The 8,963-nt window shown below is 42.0% G+C and overlaps 1 protein-coding gene and 1 long non-coding RNA gene across 2 annotated transcripts in view; one reads left to right on the forward strand and one right to left on the reverse strand.

Moving 5' to 3' along the window:
- Positions 1-6,191: 6,191 nt before the first annotated feature.
- Positions 6,192-8,963, reverse strand: part of LOC116216688 — a 3,416-nt gene continuing 644 nt past the window's right edge. The window contains exon 2 of the long non-coding RNA XR_004159957.1: positions 6,192-6,962. This is a non-coding gene — a long non-coding RNA (uncharacterized LOC116216688). The remainder of the gene's footprint in view (positions 6,963-8,963) is intronic.
- FLRT2 (fibronectin leucine rich transmembrane protein 2) overlaps positions 6,962-8,963 on the forward strand; it is a 56,259-nt gene continuing 54,257 nt past the window's right edge. The window contains exon 1 of the mRNA XM_010711795.3: positions 6,962-7,099. The gene's annotated coding sequence lies outside the window, so the exon portion shown is untranslated. The remainder of the gene's footprint in view (positions 7,100-8,963) is intronic.

Raw genomic sequence — 8,963 nt, forward strand, 5'->3', positions numbered from 1 at the left:
GAAAGCTCCAAAGATGTTCCTATAGTGAAAATCCAGCCTGGCTCTAAGCTTGTAGAAATCTTTCCCTCTGCTGAGTGAATACTGACAACCACGCATATGCTTAAGAAATTAAATGGAGGAGTCAATTCCTGAAAACTCTTCCTAACTCATTTTTTTGGGGCCTACTATAAGTCACCAATAAACTATTATACACTCAGACTGCTTAATTTTCTTCAGGGAGATTTCATTGCCTTCTCTAACCCTACCAAAAGAATAGTTCAACTTTTTAGCATTATTTTTGCCTGAGGCACAGAAAGAAAGATCATTTTATGACACAAGTAAAAAGTTCCATTTATCCTTGGGGTATATTCCTGACTCTCCTTAATAACTACTCTACCAAGCACATTGTATATGTGGAGTGTTTAACTAAATAAGCTTTTGGCTTATTTGAAGTGAAATTTGTCACCAACAGACAAGAAACATTAACAGAGGAAAAAAAACATTGTGATTTGGGGAAGGCTCCAGTTGAGTCAAAGGTGATAAAGATGCAGACTGAAACAACAATAAATTCAGCAAGATAGTTGAAAAAAATATATTATATGATCCACAAAAGCCTTCCCATGTGCTACCTTTGCATAAAGCTGTTTTATCTTTACAATATGATCAACCTGTCTCACAAGCTGAGTAGTATATGTGAAGCTGATTTAGTTCATTCTCCAGGGAATATTCAAGGTCTTGAGAAATGCAAAGACTGCAAAATAAAATAAAAGTAAAATAAAAACAACAAAACAAAACAAGAGAAGTAGTATTTCCTAACAGCTACTCTTTCCTAAATTAAACTCACCCTAAATTTTCAATCTTGATACCATTCTGTATTTTTTTACACAAGGTAAAAGACAGGTTCCTTAAGAATCCTGTTAGTGAAATTAATCTAGAGCCTTACTCAGTTTTGGTGCAACATGGGAATATAATTAGGAAAAAAATCATTTGGTATCAGTGACTAAATATTCGTCACAGCATCAATTTAGTAAGTAGCTTTCTACCTGTCAGCAGTGTATTTCTGCTGTATTTCACATAGCAGGCAGCCCTCACTAAAACACATCTATTTCTCTGCCAGCAGGCAACGGTTAATCAAATGATTGCTGAACCTTCCACCGGTTCAGCAGATCTTATCACTGATCCTTTTGCAACTACCAAGTTTCCTCCTAAGTCTAAAAGGCAATGCCCTTCTATTTATAAAGAGCATTTAAGTAGCATAATATCCCTTTCATTAATGTTAAGAATAAGTTTAGAACAACAACAAAAAAAAAATTTGAAGCTGGTTCTCTATGCGTCAAAACTGATGAAGAGTTGTTGACTGCTGTGACAACCTTTCTATCCCCCTCAGTCCACAGACCTGTGATGTGGGTGCTTTGCACTGCTGAAGAGAAAAACAAATGGTTTCGTAAGATATTTTCACTGCCTCAAAATCCCTTCAAAAACCTGAAAGCTTACTGCTAATTTGTCAGGATTCAAAACAGATGCGATCTGCCTGATCATTCTGCCCATACGTGTTTGGCTGTTTTTTGGTTCCTCTTTTCTTTCAGGTGATCATTCTGTACCATGGTGAAATGCTTTTCTGCTCTCAAGGGGATCTTCTGGCAGAGCAGAATGTAAAGTCTCTTATTCATTCATTTTTGAGCTTGGAGGTATAACTATGTAACCTCTTATTCTTGACCCTTGATCACAGAATCATAGACTCACAGAACCGTAAAACTGTGGAATGGCTTGGGTTGGAAAGGATTGTAAAGGTTATCTAGTTCCAATCCGCCTGCCATTGGCACGGTTGCCATCCACTAGATCACAGTGCCTGGGGTCCCACCCATCCTTGAACACCTCCAGGGATGGGACATTCCACAGTTTCTCTGGGCAACCTATTCTTGTGCCTCATCATCCTCTAAGAAAAAAATTTCCTCCTAACATCTAATCTAAATCTCATATCTTTTAGTTTAAAACCATTCCTCCTCCTATCACGATCAGACCATATAAAAATTCTGTCTCCTTCCTGATTATTAACTTCCTTTAAGTATTGTAGGCTGCAATGAGGATTCCCCAGAACCTTTTCTTCTCCAAGCTGAACAATCACAACTCCCTCAGCCTGTCATCACAGGTGAGGCACTTCAGTCCTCTGAGAATCTTCGAAGCCCTTCTCTGGACCCACTCCAACAGCTCCATGGCCTTCTTGTGCCCCGGGCCTTGACAGATAATTCTAGATGGGGCCACACGAGGGCAGAGCAGTGGGGGACAGTCCCCTCTCTCTCCCTATTGCCACCCCTTTATTAATGCAGCCCAGGATACTGTTGGTTTTCCAAGCCACAAATGCACATTGTTCATTTGTGTCAAGCTTAATTGTCAGGGTAGTGTCTTTATACCTTCCTCTTTACTTAATTGAAAACAATTTTCTTTTTCACCTATTGCTTTTTCAGTGGATGTTCTAAAATAAACAGAAAGGATTAGAAACAGCTTCACAAAGTGGCATTACCCCCTTATAGTAATCAAGGGATTAGTCCAGAAAAAGTAAAAGTCAATAAAACGCAATAGAAAATCTACATTCTTCTTTGTATCCTATTGCATGTAATTAACTTGTACTGGAATTGAAAGATGGTTAACAAGGTTTAGCAGGTAGAGCTACAGGATTTTTTAAATGTTATAGAAATGGTTTGCTAGTCTTTCATGAGATGCTTCATGGAAATCAATAAAAACAGCTATAAAAACCATGGTATGAGGCTTGGGGGTCTATATTATAATTTTTTTATATAAAACTGCTTTAAAATTATTTTCTCCCTCCCAACTTCTATAAATACTCATAATTTTATTAACAGTTCTATCATGTTTATTGAGCTGAAAGAAAACTCTCGGATCATTCAGAGAGACTCTGCAATAACTGCAACAATCCCCTTGAAAATACAAAAACTTACAGAAGTAGACTTAACAGAGATGGAGTGAAAGAATGATTTTTGCTTGCTGGACCTGTGGGTAAAAAAGTACAAATGAATCTGTTTCTTTATTCACTAAAATTTTAGAAAGTGTGAGATCTTGATGTCCTTTGGGAGACAGGGCAGATAGCCTTGAAATCAGAAAGTGATGCTTTTTCTAGAGCAGATTGATAGTCTGCCTTCTAGCTTTTTTCACTTAAAATGAAAGAAGATGGATGAATGCATAACAGCAAATTTAATGAATGCAGTGCCACCAAGGTGAGTTTTTAGTTCTATATAGTGCAACTAGAGTACTGCTGACAAAAGCATCCGCTATTTTTCCTAAAAAGTAAATGCCAGTGACAGAACCAGAGAAAAAAAATAATTATTTTAAAAGCTGGCAATGATAATGAAAAGGACCTTCATGATTTTGCCTAGAATTTGATAAAGAAATAGCATGCCTGGACCACTTCAATGCTATTCACAAGATTTTACTTATGCTTTTTACTCTTATCAGCATAATAAGTAGCCAGACCTATTATAAGTAATTTTTTTTGACTGTGTTGATTTCAGCCAGTTCCTTTTCTTGTCTTTCTATTTTTTCTTTGTATGTTGCATACATTAAAAGCAAATAAGGAGAAATAAAAAGAAATAATGCATAAGAATGTGCTTCTTATGTCCATTGTGATTTAGCCATTCAAATTATTCCAGTTTCATCAAACACAATTAATGGTTATCTGGATTAATCCATATTTGTGCAAATGTTTACAGCATGAAAATTAAGATGTTCTATCAGTGAGTTATTAGTAGAATTTTTTCTTTCCTACAGAATTTTTATTTAAAATTAGATGGTACAATATGCAGTGTGATTAGTCATGGTTTTCTTTGGTTACAAAAGTGCAACAAAAATTTTTTTTCATCTTTTCAAATATAATTAAATATAATAATTTTGTATTTCAGTCCTGCCTACTCATCTATTATCTTCCAATATGCCTGCCATCAGATGGCATCTGGGTGGAACAATTTTGAACAAAACTTGATTTGACTCTCTAAAGTGTTTAACAGAGAAGAGAAAAAAAAAACACCACCACCAACAAAAAAACACCAATAATAATAATAATAAATCACTACCGCAACCACCAAAGAAAAAAAGAATTATTTTCATCAGATTTTGACCAGCTTATGTCCTTACGCCCATCAACTTGACAAAGAAATTGCAAACAGAATGCCTTGAATCTTCTTGCTCAGTATTAAAGATTAATTATTTAAGACCAGGAATTTTAAGAATCTACTAAATGTTCAGATCCCTGTGTCCTGGAACAAGGGAGAGAAGAGTGGCCAAAGGCGGCCATTAGAAATAGTTTGTCATGATACTGTCAAAAGCTAAATGCAGAAATCCCTTGGAGACAAGAAGGATATGCCTCCAGTAGGTTAAATCTATGAAGTGTGACATCCCAAGGCATTACAGACAGTGTTACAAGGTTATACCTAACGATATGGAAATAACAGAAGGTAACATTGGGCTAAAGGGAAAGGAGGTGGGAAGGAAGAGATGAGAAGGGGAATAGTCTAATGGTATATTTTTGTTTCATTATCAATTTTATTTTAAATCAGGTTCTAATCCCTATATTTCAAAATGGTAGAAATCTACCATTTAAGTTATATCACAAAATATTCCAAAGTCTGCTTCAGAACCCATTTGATATTTTCATCTTAATCCCACCACAGATGTGGGAGTTCAGAAAAAACCCGTTGGAGGAGAGGTGTTCTTCAGTTCACCGTAGATCTAGTCAAAGTTCTTCGTGTGTTTCTTAAGATGGAAAAGAACATATTCAACCCTTCAACTTGTTTAGAATTCAAGACAGACTACAAAATCTAAATAACTTGTTGCTCTGCCATTCTAAAGGCAACTTCTCCTCTCCTTGCCCCCACCCCGACCTCTGTTTCTTCTGCTCTCTGCTTCCTCAAACATTTTTTAAAATAATTGATTTTGCAAAAAATTGATGAAGAATTCACACCACATTTTTTTCCTTCTGTCAGCTGCATGAATTTAAAGCCTGATACAAAATACACTATTACTGATAAAAACAGAAAGCATATTCAGTGTATTTTAGACCAGCCTCCCAGTCGTAGAATTGTTTCCAGTTACTTCTACTTTTTGTCTTACAAGCAGCAACATTTATTTTAGTGTTATATCTGAGAGGAAAAATAAATAAATAAATAAAGAAGGAAAAGAAAAAAAAAAAGGACATTTATAAAGAAGACACTTTTTCATAATCTTTTTAAATGCTACCCTATTTCACATAATGCAAAAAGTGAGGTTGCGTTATGGATCAGTAGGCCATCACTCCAGGCTAGCTATCTTGTATAATCAAAGAAAATTTAAAGAAAATGCTACATATTTCTTTCAGTTTACAGCCTTTCAACCCTGCAAAGCAGTTTGGTAATAAATAAATAAATGTTTCATACAGTTACAACAGGGATGAAAAAAAAATGAAGCCCAAACAACCAGACTATAACTAAGATTAATAATTGAGGGAAGGGGGCGGAGGGAGCAGTTTAAATAGAGCGTGCCGAAGGCAGAAAATGGGGGAAAATTTTCCCAGCTGCGGCTTCACGCCGAGCGTTGTGCTCTGCTGCCACCTGGGCCGCGCCGCGGGACGTGCAGCCCGCAGAGCTCGCAGTGCACCTGGGCGGCACCGCCCGCCGGCCGGAGAACCTCACTCGGGTCTGAGCGGGGTCAGCCCTCGGGTCACCCGTTACGTATATGATGTGTAAATGATGTTTTGTAGTTGGGTTGTTGTTTTTTTTGTTTTTTTGTTTTTTTTTTTGAAGAGGGGTGGAGGTTTTTTTGTTTCTTTTTTTTTGAAGAGGGGGTGGAAAGGGGAAGCAAGGAAGGGTAGCAAACATCACAACTTAGAGAAAGCATAAATAAACGAATATTAGAAACTTAAAGGACTTTGCAGATTTCCTCGTATACTCCCTATTTCTTCATGTTACAGTGCTACAACCAAGTTGTCTTGACATCAGGCTCTGCTGAGCTGATGGCACTGACTTTGGAGAGCTTTCATGCACTTCATTACAGCTTTGAATTGCACGTTTTTTAATTTTTATTTTATTTTATTTTCTCCTTCTTATTGTTGTTTTCTCTCATTTTAAGGCTCTCCTGTGCTTCAAGGAAACATGTTCTGGTATGCAAGTTTTGCTAGTGGTAAATATTTCCTTTGGCTACGAAGTGCATGTGTCAAAAAGGCTTGTTTTATTTATTTATTTATTTATTTATTTTTATCCCCTATGGAAATAAACTCTTCTTCTCATTTGCTCTGCTGTTATTGATAACCTGTAGAGGGGACGGAGCTGAAAGCCTGAGTGAAATAGCGCTTTCAGATACGTACTTTTAGCCACAACAAGCTGAGGAAAATGCAATTCTGTGTGAATTCCATACGATGCATGCGATGCTTTGCATACCAAACCTGGCGACGAAGGGACTGCAGGTGAGTCCCCCAGGAACTGCTTTGCCGGGAGGATTTTTCCAGTCCCTAACCACAGAAGTATTCAGCTCTCCAACTGCTCCCCAGAGTTGGCGGTTCTGATTTGTTTCAATTCAAGAACAGAAAAGGACATGTAATGAAGAGTCCCCCAGCAAGTAAGCCGTGCCCGTGCAACAAGCAGGGATCCAAAGAGTTAAGACGCCGACTTGCTTGCTAGGCAAAGTTTGAGGAAGAATATGTCTTGAGGCTGAGCACGCCGCAGCACCACGTTTGAAATCTGTCACCCTCACTTAGGAGCTCCGCATCTCCGCTTGTCACCGGTGAATAATGATCACGCGGCGATAAGATCGCGCGGTGGCGGTGCGCCGGAGCCGCCGGGGGGAAGCAGAGGGAAATTACGGGCGTTTAACGTTGCGGAGGGGGTTCCTCGGTCATCGGTGGTTTCAGAGTAAAAAGACCGGCTGGACAGAGGCTTGGGAAGTATATTTCCTTCCTCCTTTCCTTGAAAGAAACCTTGGGCGATGGTGTTCATCGGCAGCTATGGAAAACAGAGACCTTGGTGGTGATCCTTAAAACAATACGATGCCGGAGCCCAGCTGTTCTACCACTTTCCCCCTTGCAACCGGCCGGACCCGGTGGGCTTTGGGTGATTACCAGAGACATCCGCATAAGCAGGTAATGGCTAAAGTCTCTTCTGGATTGACACGATCTTGATATGACCAAAGGGTGTCCTGAATATCTTTCTTTGATGTGAAGCGTGGGCTGGAGGTGGAACCCCACCCAACCCCTGTGAGCTCCGGGGCAGGACAGCAGCCCGCAGCCTTACTGGAGTTTTCGTGCTTCCACTTTGCTCCGTGGCAGGGGGAAGGGAGAGGGAGGGTATCAGGGGGCAGAAATGGCCCTGATCGACAGAGGCGCGCTCTGCCAAATCTCTGCCTGGGGTAGCGACAGGTTGATAATACTGGGGATGGGTGAAGAGAGGATGAGGAAACGTTCAGGAGAAAATGCACCGGTTTTCCATCAGCTTCAGGAAAGAGCCATAAATCATGCACATATAAGTGCTATAAAAGTATGCAGAGCTTTTAAAAAATCCAACAAAAGAAGACAGGTCTTGAAAAGTCAAAGAGGACCCAGGACAACCTTTTTAAAAAAGGTTGTTCGTTCGCCTTTGGATCCTGCGGGGCTTCTGCTCCTTTCATCTCTCGGGACCAGCTGGGAGCCGCAGGCAGAGATTGACTTCAGAACTGCTCCGTCTCTTGGCCGGGGACGGCGGCTGGCCCCGCGGCTCCGAGCCGCGCCAGCCCCACTCTGTGCGGGTGGCCGAGCCCTGCGGAGGGGCTCGGAGCGTGGGGGTTCCATCACAGGGGCGCGGAGCCCCGAGACAGCAATTTCTCTCTGCGAAGCTAGGAGAGGAGGCGATGTCCCCCCCTCAGCTTTTTTTTTTTTTCCCCTCGTCAAGCTCCCTACGGAATGCCAGGCTACCTGCTCTCCCCTTTCATACTTCCTCCCCGCGTCCACGTAGGTGAGGGCACAAGTCCTTCTCCGAGCAGACAGCACGGCTCGGCTGAGGGCTGTAATACTCGATGCTCTCCCTCTCCTCTGCAGGACACAGACCCGGGGGACAGGCGGGTCAGGCTGACCTGCGACCCGCCTGCTCGGAACGCCTCTGAAGCTGGGAGTGAGTCAGCCCTCCCCTAGAGAAGGGCGAGGGAGGTGCGGAGACAATGGCGAGTGAATCAGCTCCTGAAAGTACGGCTGAGCTGAAATCGCGAGGCAGCGCGCAGCTGGGGGTGAGGGGGAAGCACACCCCAAAGCATTTCATTCGCCTTTTCTGTTTCCTGGACACATGGCATTGATCAGCTCTCCTCCATACCTCCCCAGCCCCTCTCTCTTTAAGTAACTCGCAGCCAAAGCTATACTATGCCTTTTCTTTGCTAATGGAGGAATTCGGGAATCCTCACTTCACACCCACGTCCTACCTTGACGGCTGCATCCTATTGCACGAGTGCTTCTCAGTGTTAAACACTCTCCTACCTGGGCTTGTCAGGACAAGGTAAGAACCTACTAGGGAACTGGGTTACCCCAAAACAAGCCCAGATAACTCGATATACACACACGAAGTGCTGCAGAAGGGATTAGTAAGGGGGCGTTGGTAGTGCTTTGGGGCAAAAGGTGGTTTCCCAGCGGTTTTAAAGCTTTCCTGGCTGAGCATGAAAACCAGACCGAATACTGAAGGAGCTCTGTCTCTTCCCTGAGGGCTAGACTTTCTTTCATTCTGTGCTATATTTATCCCGTGCTGCTGTTGCCCACCTAAAAGTTCGCAAGGGGGAGGGAGATGAATAGAATGGGAAGGGGTGAGAGGCGGGCTCAGCGCCGGCAGAACACGAAATATCGCCATGTTGGCGGAGTGCGCGGCTCCGATTATAGCTATCGAGGGCATCTCCCGGCTAGGTCTGCAGCTCGCGGACCAGCTTACTCCCTGCCTTCCCTTCCAATACCCCCTCAAGGACCCCCGAGCAGCGCGGCTGAGGCTGCCTGC

Source organism: Meleagris gallopavo, chromosome 5 (genome assembly GCF_000146605.3).
Source record: "Meleagris gallopavo isolate NT-WF06-2002-E0010 breed Aviagen turkey brand Nicholas breeding stock chromosome 5, Turkey_5.1, whole genome shotgun sequence".
Taxonomy (NCBI): Eukaryota; Metazoa; Chordata; class Aves; order Galliformes; family Phasianidae; genus Meleagris; species Meleagris gallopavo.